Consider the following 15,400-nt stretch of genomic DNA (forward strand, 5'->3'; position numbering starts at 1 on the left):
CAGGTTGCAAAAGTAATGAGTTGGGTTTGTTTGTGTTTGTTTGTTTTGAGAAATAGGGAGTAACATGGTAATTGGAGCAAATTTTATGAAAAAGTCATGAATATACATCAAGAACTTTTAAAATGTTCATGACTTTTGACAAAATAATTTTTCCTCTAGGAATTTATTATATAAAGAAAATAATCAGGTAATTCTTCAAAGATTTGTATATTTGTCATAGCACTGTAGTAGTGAAAACTTGGAAGCAGTGAAAATGTTCACAGATAGGATAGATACTAAAATAATGAATAAATACTAGGTAGTCATTTAAAATCCTATAATGACATTGAGAAATGTTCATAATTTGATACAAAATTAATAGCATATCATCAACTTTAAAACTATATTATAGCCAGGTATGGAGGCACATGCCTGTAATTTCAGTACTTGGCAGGCTGAGCCAGGAGGATTGCTGTGATTTTAAAGCCAGCCTGGGCTACATAGTTCAAGGCCAGCCTGAACTATACACACCTATGTTCTTAGCAACATTACTCACAACCAAAATGTAGAAGGAGCTCAAATCGCCATCAATGGGTGAAAACATAAACAAAATTCAGTATATAAACACAATGGAATATTATTCAAACTTAAAAAGGAAGGAAATTCTGAAACATGCTACAACACAGATGAATGTTGAGGACATTTATGCTAAATGAAATAGGCTAGTTGCAAAGAGTCACTGCATATGTGACTCCATTTATATGAAATTCATATAACATTCATACAGAAACTAGAATAGGGGTTGCCAGAGGCTGGCAGAAGAAATGAATAACCTAATATTCAGTGGCCACAGAGCTCAGTTTGGGAAGAGAAAAATTCCTGGAGATGAATGGTGGTAATGGTTGCCCAACAGTGTGAATGCACTTAATGTCATAGACCTTTACCCTTAAGAACAGTTCAAATGTCCCCTACCCAGCACTGCTAGTCATGCAGGTCAGTGCTGAGCTTACCACAGGATGGCATTTATCAAAGTTGTCAAGTTAAGGTCATTTTAAGAGATACCTAGTAAGGCTGTACACGGTGGGGCACACCTGTAATCCCAACTACTTGGGAGGCTGAGGTAGGAGGATCCCAAGTCTGAGGCCAGGCTGGGAAATACAGCAAGATCTGTCTCAAAATAAGAAGGGCCAGGGATGTAGCTCAGTGGTAGAGTACCCCTAGGTTTGATCCCAAGTACCAAGAAACAAAACCAAATCAACAAATAAAACAGATGTCAAGTGAAATTTAGAAGAAGACAAGATTACAGCTGGTCATCATGTTTGGAAACATTTAGTGATCCAGGGTAGAAGTAAGTACATGTCCAATTTCAGGGTAATAGATAGTTTGTGTATGTCAGATTGTATATCCCTGTATGGAAGGGGATGTAATGGTCTGCTCAGCATATGCACAGCATATCCCCATATGAACCACCAAAATATGGTGTGAAAGTTGGCCTGATAAATTGTGCTGCAGCGCATTAGACTGTCCTGCTACTGGCCCACAGGACTCTCAATAGGTTTGGCATGGACAAGACCTACAAAAGCCAAATGGAGATGACTGGAGATGAACACAGTATGGAAAGCACTGATGGTCAATGTGGGGTCTTCACCTACTGTTTGGATGCAGGCCTTGCCTGAACAACTACTAGCAATAAAGTTTGGGGAAACTTGTCCCTTCCTCATATTACCAAGCAATTCCCTGGGTACAATTCTGAAAGCAAGGAATGTAAAGCAGAAGTATAATAAGCACATCATGGCCCAGCACACTGCAGATTGTATGTGGTACCTAAAGGAAAGGTAACTCCAGACAGGGAGGAGATGGATAAGAAAGCTCAAGCTGCTAGAGGACAGAATCCAGTCTATGTGAAAAGCTCAAGAGAGAAGTGAACAAGAAGAGTGGAACCGTCCCCAAATCCCCCTGCCCATGCACAAAAGTAGGCAAGCTTCCTCGGAGCTCAGGAGCAGGCTGTGAGAGTAACCAATCAACAGTTTTCCATGAAGATTTTTCAGGTAGAGACAATTAACTTGCTCACAGCACACCTTAAAATGGCTAAAGTGGCAAATTTCATGTTGTGCTGTTTTACCACAATAGTAATGCATATTATATATACACATATACATATGCATTTATGCAATATATATGCACATAGACATAAATACACAAAAATAAATGAAGCACTGAAAAGCTATAAGCCAAGTGCTCACAGTGACTTGTGAAGTCTAAATAGTAAAACTTTAAGATATTTTTACTTTCTTCTTTACATTTTCCAGTGTTTCTATTTTGAGCATGATTACTTTTATAAGCCAGAAAACAGATGCTTCCGGAAAACCATCAGCACCTCCTTCATCAGGCCGTCCACTCTGATCGAGGGGGCTGGCAGGCTGGGCATCCTGGTCCCACAGGCAGACATGCGTGTGGCCCACAGTGGACTTTCTCCCTCCCAGGACCTGCCCCGAGTCTTCAGAAGGTAGTTTCAGCCTTGCAGAGCCCATAAAGTGTCTCTCACCACCCATGGGCACTGCTGAAGAGCATTTACAAGGGCTATGAATCTTGTAAATGAATTTATGACTGTTTTCATGAGGGATTCCTCCTGAGGGCCCTAAAGCTATCTCTGGGCTGTTCTCCCAGTCTTAGCACCCGGTGATGTGAGTCAGGGTTTTGTGTGGTGTCGGCCATCAGAATTCTGCTCTCTGACCATCAGCCAGCCGCTCCCCTTCTCTGGCCCTTCATTGGTAAAGCGAGGAGCTCCAACAAACAATGACTCCCTCTCTCAAACCAAGCTCATGATTCACCTCCTCCAAGGAGCCTCCTCCTCTGATGAACTGCAGAGTCTGAGGGTCACTTTAGCAGCCATGGCCTCAAATACATCTCTATAAAGTTGCACTCAAGACTTGCATGTAGGTTCTTGTGTAATTCTCATGTGTGTCCTCGATGGTGCTCAGGAGTCAGCACAGAACCTTCCAGTCTTTTGCGGACCCAATCGCCTTCAAGACCCAACTCACATAATCATACCAAACATTATCCTGACTTTGTAAACTTCTATTTCTATACATTGGATATGTAACCAAAGGCAAGTCATTTAAAGGACTCAACAAAGTCCTGAATGCTTTTCTTAATCTGTTACCTAACTTCCTTGATTTCCTGTCTACATTTCCTTTTTGGTACTGAGAGTTGAACCCAGGGCCTTCACACTGAGCTATATCCCCAGCTTTTTCTAAGTTGCTAAGTTTCCCAGGCAAAGTTCAGACTTGCATCTTCCTGCCTCAGCTTCCAGAGTGGTGAGATTACGGGTGTGCACCATCACATCCAGCCTACATTTTTTTCAAAATACTTCTCCAGTCTCACAGTTGATTCTATAAGCCATGGTATCCTTCCTATAAAGTGTTATCCTGCCTAAGTGATCCAGGGCTGGTGACTCTTACTTAGAACCAATAACTGCATTTGTAAGACACCCACCTAGTGGATTTAGTCACTGGATCCCATGCCCTGTGCTGGTGTAGAAGAGTGGTGGAAGACAAGGCTTCAATCCTGCTCTTAAGGAGCTCACATCTGTGTGGAAAATAAGAGAACAATCCAAGGTGATTAAAGAAACAATGAGCATACTTAAGAAACTACATCTTAGATCTATGAGAACCCAGAAGATGAAGCGTGTAGCTGCCACAGTGAACTCAGAAGGCTTCACAGAGGTGACATTAAGGAGGCCATACAGTAACAGTGCTAGAGTAGGCAGTGGAGTCAAATACACAATGGATACGTGGCCTCAGGCAAGCCAATTAGAGCCTTTGGCCCCCAATTTCCTTACCTAGAATTTCTATTTAGTAATCCCCTCTATAGCCAACTTGACTGCCAGAGTCTATCATGCTCCCTGGTTTGGTCCAGCACAATCTGCCTTCTTGTCTTGTTGTAAGGAACATCTATCTCAAGCCCAGACCTCAACTTCAGTCACTAATTTATGGATCAACCCCTTCACCTGCTGGAAGATTCATTTCTTTAGTCCTAGACCTCAGACGTATCCCAGTTCCTTCTTCTTTCCAACTCCATCTGCCCTTTAAGGTTGAGCCGGCACTATTTCAAACGTCGTTTTCTTACTCATTGACGAAAAGATCACCTCCTCTGAAACTGTTCTGAATTTTTCCCTTTGATAAACGCTGGCTTTAGCTTTCTAGATTCCCTCTAAAACACTAGCCCTAACCTCAGTCTAGTGTAAAGGAGCCTCCCAGACTTTTTGAGTTAGAAAGGTCTGTGTTGAAATCTGTTTCACTCTCAGCTCTCACATTTTAGACACAGTACTGGAATTCTTCCAGCCTCAGTTTGTACATTAAAGCATTAGTTCAACACTGAATAAGGAAAACATGCAACAGATTCTCCGTTGACTTGTTCTTCTTACTTTCTATATCATCACTCTGAAATTCTTCTGGTGGCCAAACACACGCGCTGCCTCTCATACTGCTACATGTAGTTCTCCTTGCTTTACTTTCAATTTTTCTTCTAAAACTCTTGTCTCTCAAGAGTCACATTTCCTCGTTACTGACTCAATCTCTTTGATCATACTTTGTATAAAAGCCATGTCCACTAAGCATTTCATCTCAGCACAATGAAAGTATTCTCATCCTTAGTTTAAATTTACATGATCATATTGTGCTACAAAGTTGTGTCACTGAGCTTCAGCGGAGCGTTTGACAATGTCTCTTATCCTGGTGAAAAGGTTGAAGAGATCTTAAATGCATATGCAATTGTATAATTGCCTAAAATAAAGGTGGTGATTAATGAATCAGTATCTTTCTTAAGAAAGCTTGTAGTGTCATTTCGGGGTTCTATCCGCACCCTACTGTAGGTAACATTTTTATTAAGGACTTGAACACTGATTTCTAAAACATCAAATTCACAGATGACATAAGGTTGAGAAGGAGAATATAAAAACTTTAAGATTAGAATCAGTTTTTTTTTTAATCTTAGCAGGCTGGACTGAGGTATTGAATAAAAGGAGACATGTTTACAGGGGGAAATGCAAAGTTCTTGGCCAGTATAAACTGATTTCATATTGTTATGTAGTTGCCAAACATTTGGTATGGCCTTAGGAAAAAACTTAGAAGTCTGGCTTTAGAATAAGGGAGATAGTGGCATTCCTCTACCTTATCCAGCTAGATCATGCCATTAGAATTGGATTCAGCTAACAATGACACGTCTTAAGGAAGATATCAGTAAGCTAAAATGTATTTAAAATTCATTAGGATTATACGTCTTAACATAAAGGCAATGTTTGAAGGAAACAAGGCTATTTAAATTGAGCAAAAGATTCATAAGACAAAGGGAACAACATACACATAAACCCCTGGCCATGGGTTAAAAAGTAAATGGAAGGTAAAAAAGAGAAGATAGCAAGTACCAAAGTTAAACTCCAGGCTTTAGCTTACATGTCACTCCCTCAAAGAAGGGTCTCCTGTCCTCTAACACCCAGCTAAAGTAGCCATCTCTGATGTTGTCTCCCAGTGCTCTGTAATTGTTGCCCATAGAGCTCAACATTTATATTTTATATTTATTTGTGTACTATTTAATATCAATTTGCCTGCCAGACTGCATGCTCTGTGAGGGCAACCAGGATATGCCTGGAATGTACGTATGATAAACAATAAATATATACATTCAAATGATGACATAAAGATGAAATTACAGCAGATTATGACAGGCACTATATTGTAGGTAGACATTCCTCAGAAGACACGAAGTATTTGCACTAACAGATTGACTGGCTCTAGAGAAAGCACAGGGGCATGAAACAATATAGCAAGTACAAAGAACCTGTGGAACTTCCTCACATTTAGACCTGGTTAGAGGCAAGGGAGTGGTAGCCAACAAGACCAGAGCAGTAGGCAAGAGCTAGATCATTCATTCATCCAATGAATATTTATTAAGCACCAACTCACAAAGTGCTTCTTAATCCCATGCTAAGAAGTTTGGGTTTTATCCAAACTACTGAGTAACTACTGGAGGATTTAGAAGTCCTATAATTCACTTCGTATTTTACAAAGTTCATCCTGGAGGTTGGGCAATGGATTATTTAAAGGATGGCAAGACTGCAAGCAAGAATAGATCACTTAGGAAGCTGTTTCTGAAACCCAGGTAAGAAAAGCAGTTGCAGTGGGGACAGAGGATAGTTCAAAGAAATATTTAGACACTAACGTAGAACTTGATGATGTATAAGCTTTAAAGCAAGAAAAAGTGGAGTTTGGGATGAACTTGGGTTTCTCTTACGTGCTACTGCACACATTGGGATAAACAGAACAAGAGACTATAGGAAGAAGAGAACATGGAAATAAGGAAAATTGTTAAGTCCATTTTCTACATGTTGATATTTAAAGAAGAGATTATTAATTGTCTACCAGAATCTGTTTTCTCCTTTTTCCACTTAATGGTAGCTAGGATGTAGCTTCCCACTTCTCCTGTGGGAGTACATTTCCTAGTCACTCCTTCCAATGGGGGAATGGGCATATGACTGTAATTTTGCTGGTGGGATGTGACCAAGGACAACATGTGCAACTTCTTTCTCCCTTGCTTAAGAAGAAAGCTCTGAGAAGAAATCTCCATCTCTGCTTCTTCCTCTGTCTACTGTTTGGAATGGTGATGATCAGAATGACTTACAAAATCTCAAGCTGAGGATGGCAGAGCCTCCACTAGCTGGGGCCTGTCATGTATTAGAGTTGTCTGCTAACCTAGAACACTCACTTTGGGCTGTTTACATGATAAGTATGCTTATTTTTCTTTAAGACATTAACTGTTAAGTCTTTTTGTTACAGCAACTTAGCCCATCTCATAAGACATCTAAGTGGAGATATGGACAGTTCAATATACAAGTTTGAGTTCAGGACAACGGTAGATTTATCAGTCATAATCAAATTGGGTTAAGGTCAAATCAAGTGACTTGAATGAGTCTCTCATAAAAAGTATATAAATAAAGAAAAGAGAGGATGGCATGCAGGGGAATAAAATCTTTAAAGTGTGCATAGAGAAAAGAGCAGGATATCACAGGGAAGAATGAAAAAAACAATGTGAATTAGAAGACAGTGGAATTACAGAACCCAAGAAAGGAGACAGCATCAAGAGCAGAGCTGTCAAATGAAACTGTCAAAGGAAGGAAGTTCTGTGAGAATATGGGAGATGCTGGGACCCGGAACATCAAGGATTAGGCCTGGATCAGACTGGGAACCTTTTCCCACTGCAAGAGAATGTGAAGAAATCATGAATAGTGTCAAAAGAGGTAAGTTTTTGAAGGTGTTACAGGACATGAAGAAATAATCATTATTTTCTTTAAAAGTAGAAAGTGAAGTTTGTTTTTGGACATAGCTTGTGGAAAGTGGTGATAGGTTAGAAAAGTTACTGAGATGGGAAAACCTGATGGGGCAGAACTATAGTTAAGTAATCTCTCTGTTTGGAAAATAGGAGGGTACAGATGAAATTTACACTGATCCAAAATGGGGATTCTGTGCAATGTGGAATAAGGATGCAGTTGTTTTTTTAAAGTGGAAGGTAGGAGTGAGAGCAGTCTTGAGATTTCTTTATCACTTTGGGACTTGCACCCACGGAGATTCTCTATCAGGTCTGCTGCATTATATGCAATGTTACAGGGTTGGCATCATCACACCCTCCACACTTTCCCAGTCTAGGAGCTACATTTCCCAGAACCCCTTCCCACCTGGTTCTATAGTAGAATGTGCCAATGAAGGAAAACTGTGAGATTTAGATGGGAGCAAAGAGAAAGAGAAAGCCTCCTAGGAGGTCCAGGAGGCCAGATACAGTAACCTGTCCTCCACAGTGACTTTTTCTAAAGACTTCGGGAAGTCTTTCCATACTGTACTCTCTCAGCCCGCACCCATTCTCATAATACCCAATTCCTACGTTAAATCTCTTATTTCTATAATGCTTACAGTGGCTCTCTTCCTAACCAGCACCGTATGGATACACTAGGCCTAGTGCTGACATGACCTTTCCTACCCTCTTTGAAAAGAAAGAAGAAACAAAAACTACTTATTTTGGCTTCCATTAAACTCTATTTTCTTCAGCAATGTTGTTTGGGAAAACAACTGCAGATCCTCAACACTGTTGCTTTGGATTCTTGCGTCGTATCACCCGAAAATACTTCCTGCATTCTTGAGAGTAGACTTCCTCTTGGGTGCCATCATCCCCACAACGCTCCCACATAATTAGATGCTGCCACTTCAGGTTAAACATCTGCGTTCTTGGCAGCACTCACTAACCGGAGATCCAGCCATGGACACACCGGTAGGATCTGGACACATCATGGGACTCCATCTTCCCAGGCAGTGATTCACCACACTCATATTTGGCCAGTTGTTTATAGACACCAAGAAGATTCTCACTGTACCATTTGGAATCTCATGCCTCAGGCAGTGCAGGCTCCAGAGTCAGCTGCACATGCAGCACATGCAGCATGAGTCTGACACATTAGTAGGATATGACACAGTTGAAAGAGTGAACTTTGTCTAATTTAGCACATAAATCCTACTTAGTTCTGGTCACACATTGTGGGCCTAATTTACTTGGGTTCATACAGAACCTGGGTTTCTAAACCCTCTTTGGCAACCAACTGTTGCGATCCAGAGTTTAGACTCTGCAGCTGGACTGGCTGAGGTTAAATCCTGGTTTGATCTGGGGGAAGCTGCTTACCCTCTTTATAACTCATCTACAAAACAGGAAATTGAGGATTAAAGGAATAATGTATTTAAAGTGCTCTATAAATTCTTACCATTATCATCTTCACTTTATTAGCTCTGCACTAAAATCTGATTTCTCTTTCCTCTTAATGCCATTCCATCTGTTTTCTCCCAAATAAAGGGCATATAAGAATGGTTTATTCTAGGCTTGTCAGGCATATTTTCTACCCTTACTTCCACCCAGTGTACAATACACACCAAAAAATACTTTGTTTTTCATCTGTGTCTGGGCACCCTGTGGCCTAGCTTATACTTCTAAACTTTTCTACCTAATTACTGCTTTATGTTATATGATCTTGGCCCTCCCTGTATCACATTTAAAATCTTGTCTTTTATCTCTCTCCCTGCTTGTTCACTCTACTCCAGGCACACGTGTTCCTTGTTGTTCCTAACACCAGGCCTTTACCCATTTTTTTTCCTTCCTAGAAAACACTTCCTCTGGGAGCATTCCTTAAGCCCTCACTTCGGTCTGGTCTTTGTCCATGTCACCTTCTGAATCAGACCTTCCCTGACCCCACCTCCCTATAAAGTAGACTCCTTCCTAACTCCCAGTCTTCCTTATTCTCCTTTATTTTGCTCCACAGTATGTATCACTATCAGACCATGTATCCATTCATCCATTAATTGTTTATTTCTCTCACAATCCCTAATGGGATTTCCCTGACTACACATACCTCTGGGGAGAAAGATATCCCATCTCATTCACTAGTAACTAAGAGCAGAAGGGGTGCAGCTCTCCAGACTCATCTGATTCTCCCTCCCCACCTGTTTTTTGAAGGGGAGCCAGGCTGAGGATCCAACCTGGGGCCTTCTGCAGCACTTGACAGGGCTACACCCTCAGCCTCTGAGCTTCCTTTTTAAAATACCACCTTTTAAAAGTAGTGTGATAGTACACTGTTCCCAAATAAGACAAAACAATATTTTATTGTCATATGAATATAATACAGATGCAGCCACTTTTTCATATCTTTCCTAATAGTTAAACAAGAGATTGAAGGTATGTAGAAAAAAGAAATAACTGCCATTTATTTGTGTGTTCATGCAAAATTATAGGAATAAGAAACACTGGTATGCAGATGCCTGGAGTTGGAACGTTCCACAAGTTCGCATACATCTGGATTAAATGTTGCCATCCTGAACTGAACTGCATGAACTTAATGTTGGCCCCTTAGCAATCCTCTCTTAATAGTTTCTTTCCATTCCTATTGATAACTCATTTCATAGTAAGCTAATCTCTCTGATGGAAAAATGACAAATAGTCTCTCAGAGTTTAGGAAGGCTCAAAAATTATGAGGTCATTTTTTGATTTGGGGTTTGGAAACTTGCATTTATAGAGCCCAGAATGACTATCAGTTAACCAACAGATATTCATGTAGTGTCTACATCAACATTACTCAAATAATCTAATAGCATTTATTCAAACTACATCTTTATTACCCCAAATTGATGGCAGAGGGCATGCGTTGATTCTGGACATGGCACCTGATAAGTTAATAGACAGGAACTGTGATAATCAACACTGATCCAGACTAACAATAAATTATCACTGTCTTAGTTCCCTATTGCCACTACAACAGACTATTAATTTAGCGGCATGAAACAACACAAAATTTCCTTACAGTTCTGGAGTCAGAAGTTTGAAATAAGCCTTACAAGGTAAAAATCATGGTGTTGTCAGAACTGCATTCCTTTAAGAGGCTCCAAGTGAAATCCATTTCCTTGCCTTTTTCAGCTTCTAGAGCAATCCACATTCCTTGCTGGTGGCCTCTTTCCTCCATCTTTAAAGCACATCACTCCTACCTCTGCTCCCCTCATCACAGCTCTTTTCTCTGACTTTGATCTTCCTGCCTTCTTATGATCACAGTGGGCCCATAAAGACAACTCATGATAATTCCTCCCATCTACAGATACTTAATTTGACACATCTGCAAGTCTCTTTACCCATGCAAGATAACAGAATTCACAAGTTCCAGGGACTAAGATGTAGACATCTCTGGGGCAATTATTCTGGGTATCATAATGACCACTAGGTAAATAAGCACACAGTTCTAATGAAAAGATCAGTGGTTTCATGTTATAAAACCTAGGTTTGAGCATGCCTTTTGTGATTTCAAGCAACTTGACTGACCTTTTTGAACCATTTCCTCAAAGGCAGAATGAAGATAATATGTCAAGGAGTATTCTAGAAGACATATAACTGAAATTATTACATTTTACAGATGGCCCCCGACTTATGACATCTTGAATTATGATTTTTGACCTTATGATTGTGTAAAAGCAATACTCATTCAGTAGGAGCTATACTTCAAATTTTGAATTTTAATCTTTTTCTAGGCTAGCAACATGTTGTACAATATTTTCTTGTGATGTTAGGCAGTAGCAGAGAACTGGAGATTTGGTCTGCCACCAAATCATAAGATTAAACAACTGATTCTCTGCAGTGTACTGTCTTGATAAATTGTGATGTTCAGTGGGTTAAATATATGCCCTTTCAATTAATAACCTCAGTTTATAATGGTATCAGGATGTAACCCATCATAAGTCCAAGAGCATCTGTAGTGTGATTAGAGCAACAACAGGAATGTGCCCAAGGAGAGCAGATGACTCAAAGTAAAGAACAGATTCTTTAAGGGAAAAAGGCATCAAGAAAGACTTCTCAGAGCAAGTGGCAATTTGAGCAAGGTTTAATGGGGTAAACTCATTTTTGGATAAGACAAAAGAAAGTTATTGCAGGCAGAAAAATATCCATGCAACAGCATAGAGGTATGAAACTGCATTATGTGTTTAGAAAATTATACATGGGTTTGATACTAATGTCTCCTTATAAAAAGACAGGGAAGCAGGATTCATGTAAGAAAATGTCAGAGTGGAGTGAGATGAGGAAAGGCTGTACTGAAAAGTTAAACTGCGTATAATGAGAAATCATCTAAATATTTCAAGCTGGGAGGTGGCCAACTATTTCATTTTGCCTGAGATTACCTGGTTGTAGCAAGGATAGTTCCATGGCTCAGGAAAACTCAGAAAGAAGACTCAAATCCAAACTAGGATGCCTGATCATGCTATGAGATGATCTGATAAACTTACTTTCCAAACAATTCACTGGGGCTGAAATGAGGAGGGTGAGCTACAATGCAATGGGATGGGAAAAAAAGAAACTGATAACATGGAGATTTCTCAAAGAACTCAATTTAGAAATTCCATTTGCCCCAGCTATTCCTCTTCTAGGTATCTTCCCAAAAGCACTAAAGACATCATATTACAGTGACACACACACACACACACACTTATGTTTATAGTAGCACAATTCATAATAGCTAAAACCTAGAACCAGCCTGTATGTCCATCAACAGATGAATGGATAAAGAAAATGTGGTATCTGTATATAATGGGATACTACTTGACTATAAAGAAGAATAAATTCAAGACATTTGTAGGAAAATGGATACACCTGGAAAATACGTTAAATGAAATAAATCAGACACATGAGCTTGAATACCATATGGTATCTCTCAGTTGAGTCAAGCAAAGTATAAAGTGTACAATAAAGAACTGATAGGAGGAAACAGGGAGATAGATCTTTTGCAAACGGGAAGGGGTCTAAAAGACCAAGGGCAGGGGTGAGGGGCACAATAAGATTGAATATGTGTCATGTACATGTACCAAATACCCATAAAGAATGTAAATATACGGTGTAAACATGAACTAAAAATAATAATAATAATTAAAATGGGAAAAGGGGATCTAGAGATGGATGGAGGGAGGTGGGTGGGCAGAGGAAGGAAATAAAAAAGAATCAAGATGTGTTGTGAAGGGGCCAGGGGGTTTAGCTCAGTGTTTCCGCCGCCTGCCTCACAAGCACAAGGTCCTGAGTTCGATCCCTGATACCAAAAAAAAAAAAGATGTGTTGTGAACACGCACCTACTCCCTAAGAGGAATGTAGATTTCATGTACTGTAAACATGTATTAATATAATAAAATATTTTAAACCAATAAGATACTAGGGTTGTGGTCTTGCGGAGAGGTGGGGGGAAGCAGTGATTATGGAAGGGAAGGCAGGAGGAAGAGCTCACAAGAGATTCAGACAGCAGAATCTATATCACTTGTTGAATGACTGGATGTGGGAAATGAGGGAGCAGACGAAATCTAGGATAACTCCCAGAATTTGGAGCAACTGGGTGAGTGAGTTTAATGCCAATACAGGAAGCTAGGTGAGTTGACCGGGGTAGGGAATTTCTGTTGTAGACATGTTAGATTTGGTTTTGCTGTTTCCATGAGAAATCCAGTTGAAGCTCACCAGGGTATGGTCCAGAATTCAAAGGCCACTCAGGACTAGAGAGTCACATTCTGCACAAAAGTGTAGAGCATATGGAAGAAATAAGGAAGTCGTGATTACAAGCAATAATTATAATAGCTACCATTTATCTAGTGTCCTCATTGTGGGGAGCTTTGGTTGAGAGTTTGACCTAATTTAAGCAGAATTACTATTCAGATGAAGACACAGAGATGTGTCACAGGACCCAAGGGCAGAAACACACCCAAATTTCAGAAAGGGGCTGGTGCCAGGGAGAATCCTATTATCAGGGCTCTTTGTTAATGCAGTTTTCTTTTTGCCTCTGCTCCCTGCTTCCCTATTTTCTCTTGCTATAGATTTTTTCAGGCTTCCCAAGCTACATGACTATTCACACAGTTGTTTATATTTCTAAAGTTAATATCTCCTCTATGTAGGGCATCAGGCAGAGACTAACAAGGGAACCACAGAGTGCTAATACTGAATTGCAAGAGAAGGTATTCATTGTCCTATCTTAAAGAGAGAGATAATTCTGGACCAAACAATTGTGGAGAGGGCTTGGAAGAGAATAGGCAGATTCTGATATCCCAGAAAAGATATCAGTAGGGATGATGAACCAAGGTGTCCACTACCCACATATGTTCTTATTTATCTTTAGACTAACTCTGTGAGGTACGATTATTGCTATGCCTTAGACTACAAATGCCCTGAAGGCAAAGACCATTTTCACTGTTGTATTGCCACCACCTAGCACAATGCCTAGCTCACGCTTAATGCCTAGCTCATGGTTAAGACATACATTTTGTGCAAGTGAGTGAATAAATGAACCTCAATTCTACATTTGAGGGAACTTGGCCTCAGTGAGGGTTAATCACTTTCCCAGAGTGCCACAGCCAGGTAACAGAAAGAAGAATCAAGTCCAAATCTAGTCTTCTTCAGTTGTTGTGCTCTTAACTGAGGAAAATCAACTCCTGGTGAGGCCCTCACTGCTATCCTAGAGGCTGGAATTTCCTTGAAAAGTAAATTTTCCAGAGTAACAGATACTAGAGAATCTGGTTACATCCCACCAGCAGATAGAAGAGCTTTGTCAGGGGCTGGTCTGGCTGGGAACCATTGTGAAGGCTGGCACTCCACACAAGCGGCTGAAGGCCAGAACTGTGTACTGGGTGAAGGGCTCATCACTGGAGCTAATCCCATAACACTGGACACATGAAAGGCATTTGTACCACACCAGCCCTAGTCAGTTCTATCACCTGACTTGATCATCCACAGCTAAAAACTAGGAAAGGTTTCAGTGTGTCTCTACTCACAGGCCCGAAGAGCTCAATGAGATGAAGTACAATTGGTCATTTTTTTTCTCCTATGGGTTATGGTACAAAGAAAGTTTGGTTTCTCCCTCACGCCCTGATCCCTCGCTGTTTTTCATATGACTATCATTGTTCCAGCACCATGTTGAAAAATCTACCTTTCTTCAATTTCCTAAATGACTAACCTTTTGCTTAGAAGACACTTTCTTGATTAGTGTATTGTAGCTTTATAGTAAGTCTTCAGGTCAACCAGTATGAATCTTTCAATTTCTTCCAGATTGTTTTGGTTATTCTAATTCTTTTGTTTCCCCTATAAGCTTTAGAATAAGTCTGTTCATTTACATAAAAGGAAGGAAGGGAGGGAGGGAAAATACCATTAGAATATGTACTAGGATGCTATTGTATTTATAAAACAATTTGGGTGGGGGTAATTGACAACTTAATAATATTGGGTCTTCCTGTCCATGAACATGGATAACTCTTCATTATTCAGATTTTTCTTTTATGTCTTTCATCAATGTTTTGTAGATTTTAGCACACAGACCTTGCACATGTTTTGAAGAATTATACTAAAGTATCTAATAATTTTGGTATTATAGATGGCATTTTAATTTCAATTTGCAATCGTTTATTGCTAGTATATGGAAATATGTTTTGATTTTTCTTTACTGTCCTTATAACCTGAGTATAACCTCACAGGCTAGTTCTAGTAGTTTGCTTTAATTTTGGCTTTTTGTAGTATTTTTTTCTTGGTGAGTTCTACATCAGCAATAATCCCATCTACAAACACATTTTACTTCTTCTTTTACAACCTATAGTCTTAATACATGGGCTCAAATCTCCACTATGATGCTGAATATGAACAGTAAAATCCATGTTTCCAATCTTAAAGAAAAAGCATTTGGTCTTTAGCATTAGGTAAGATGCTAGCTGTTAGAATTTTGTAGATGCCTTCCATCAGGAAGTTCCCTTCTATTCCTTTTTATCCAAGATTTTTTAAAATCACAAATGGATATTGAATTTTGCCAAATACCTTTCTGCTTCTATTGAGATGATAT

General features: G+C 39.8%; 1 pseudogene; it reads left to right on the plus strand.

The window, feature by feature from the left end:
* The first annotated feature begins 995 nt into the window (after window positions 1–995).
* On the plus strand, window positions 996–2,037 carry LOC101700568 (large ribosomal subunit protein uL18 pseudogene; annotated as a pseudogene).
* Window positions 2,038–15,400: the final 13,363 nt, after the last annotated feature.

This window comes from Heterocephalus glaber, unplaced genomic scaffold (genome assembly GCF_053883595.1).
Source record: "Heterocephalus glaber isolate CG9 unplaced genomic scaffold, H.glaber_assembly_v1.0 deba00001795, whole genome shotgun sequence".
Classification (NCBI taxonomy): Eukaryota; Metazoa; Chordata; class Mammalia; order Rodentia; family Bathyergidae; genus Heterocephalus; species Heterocephalus glaber.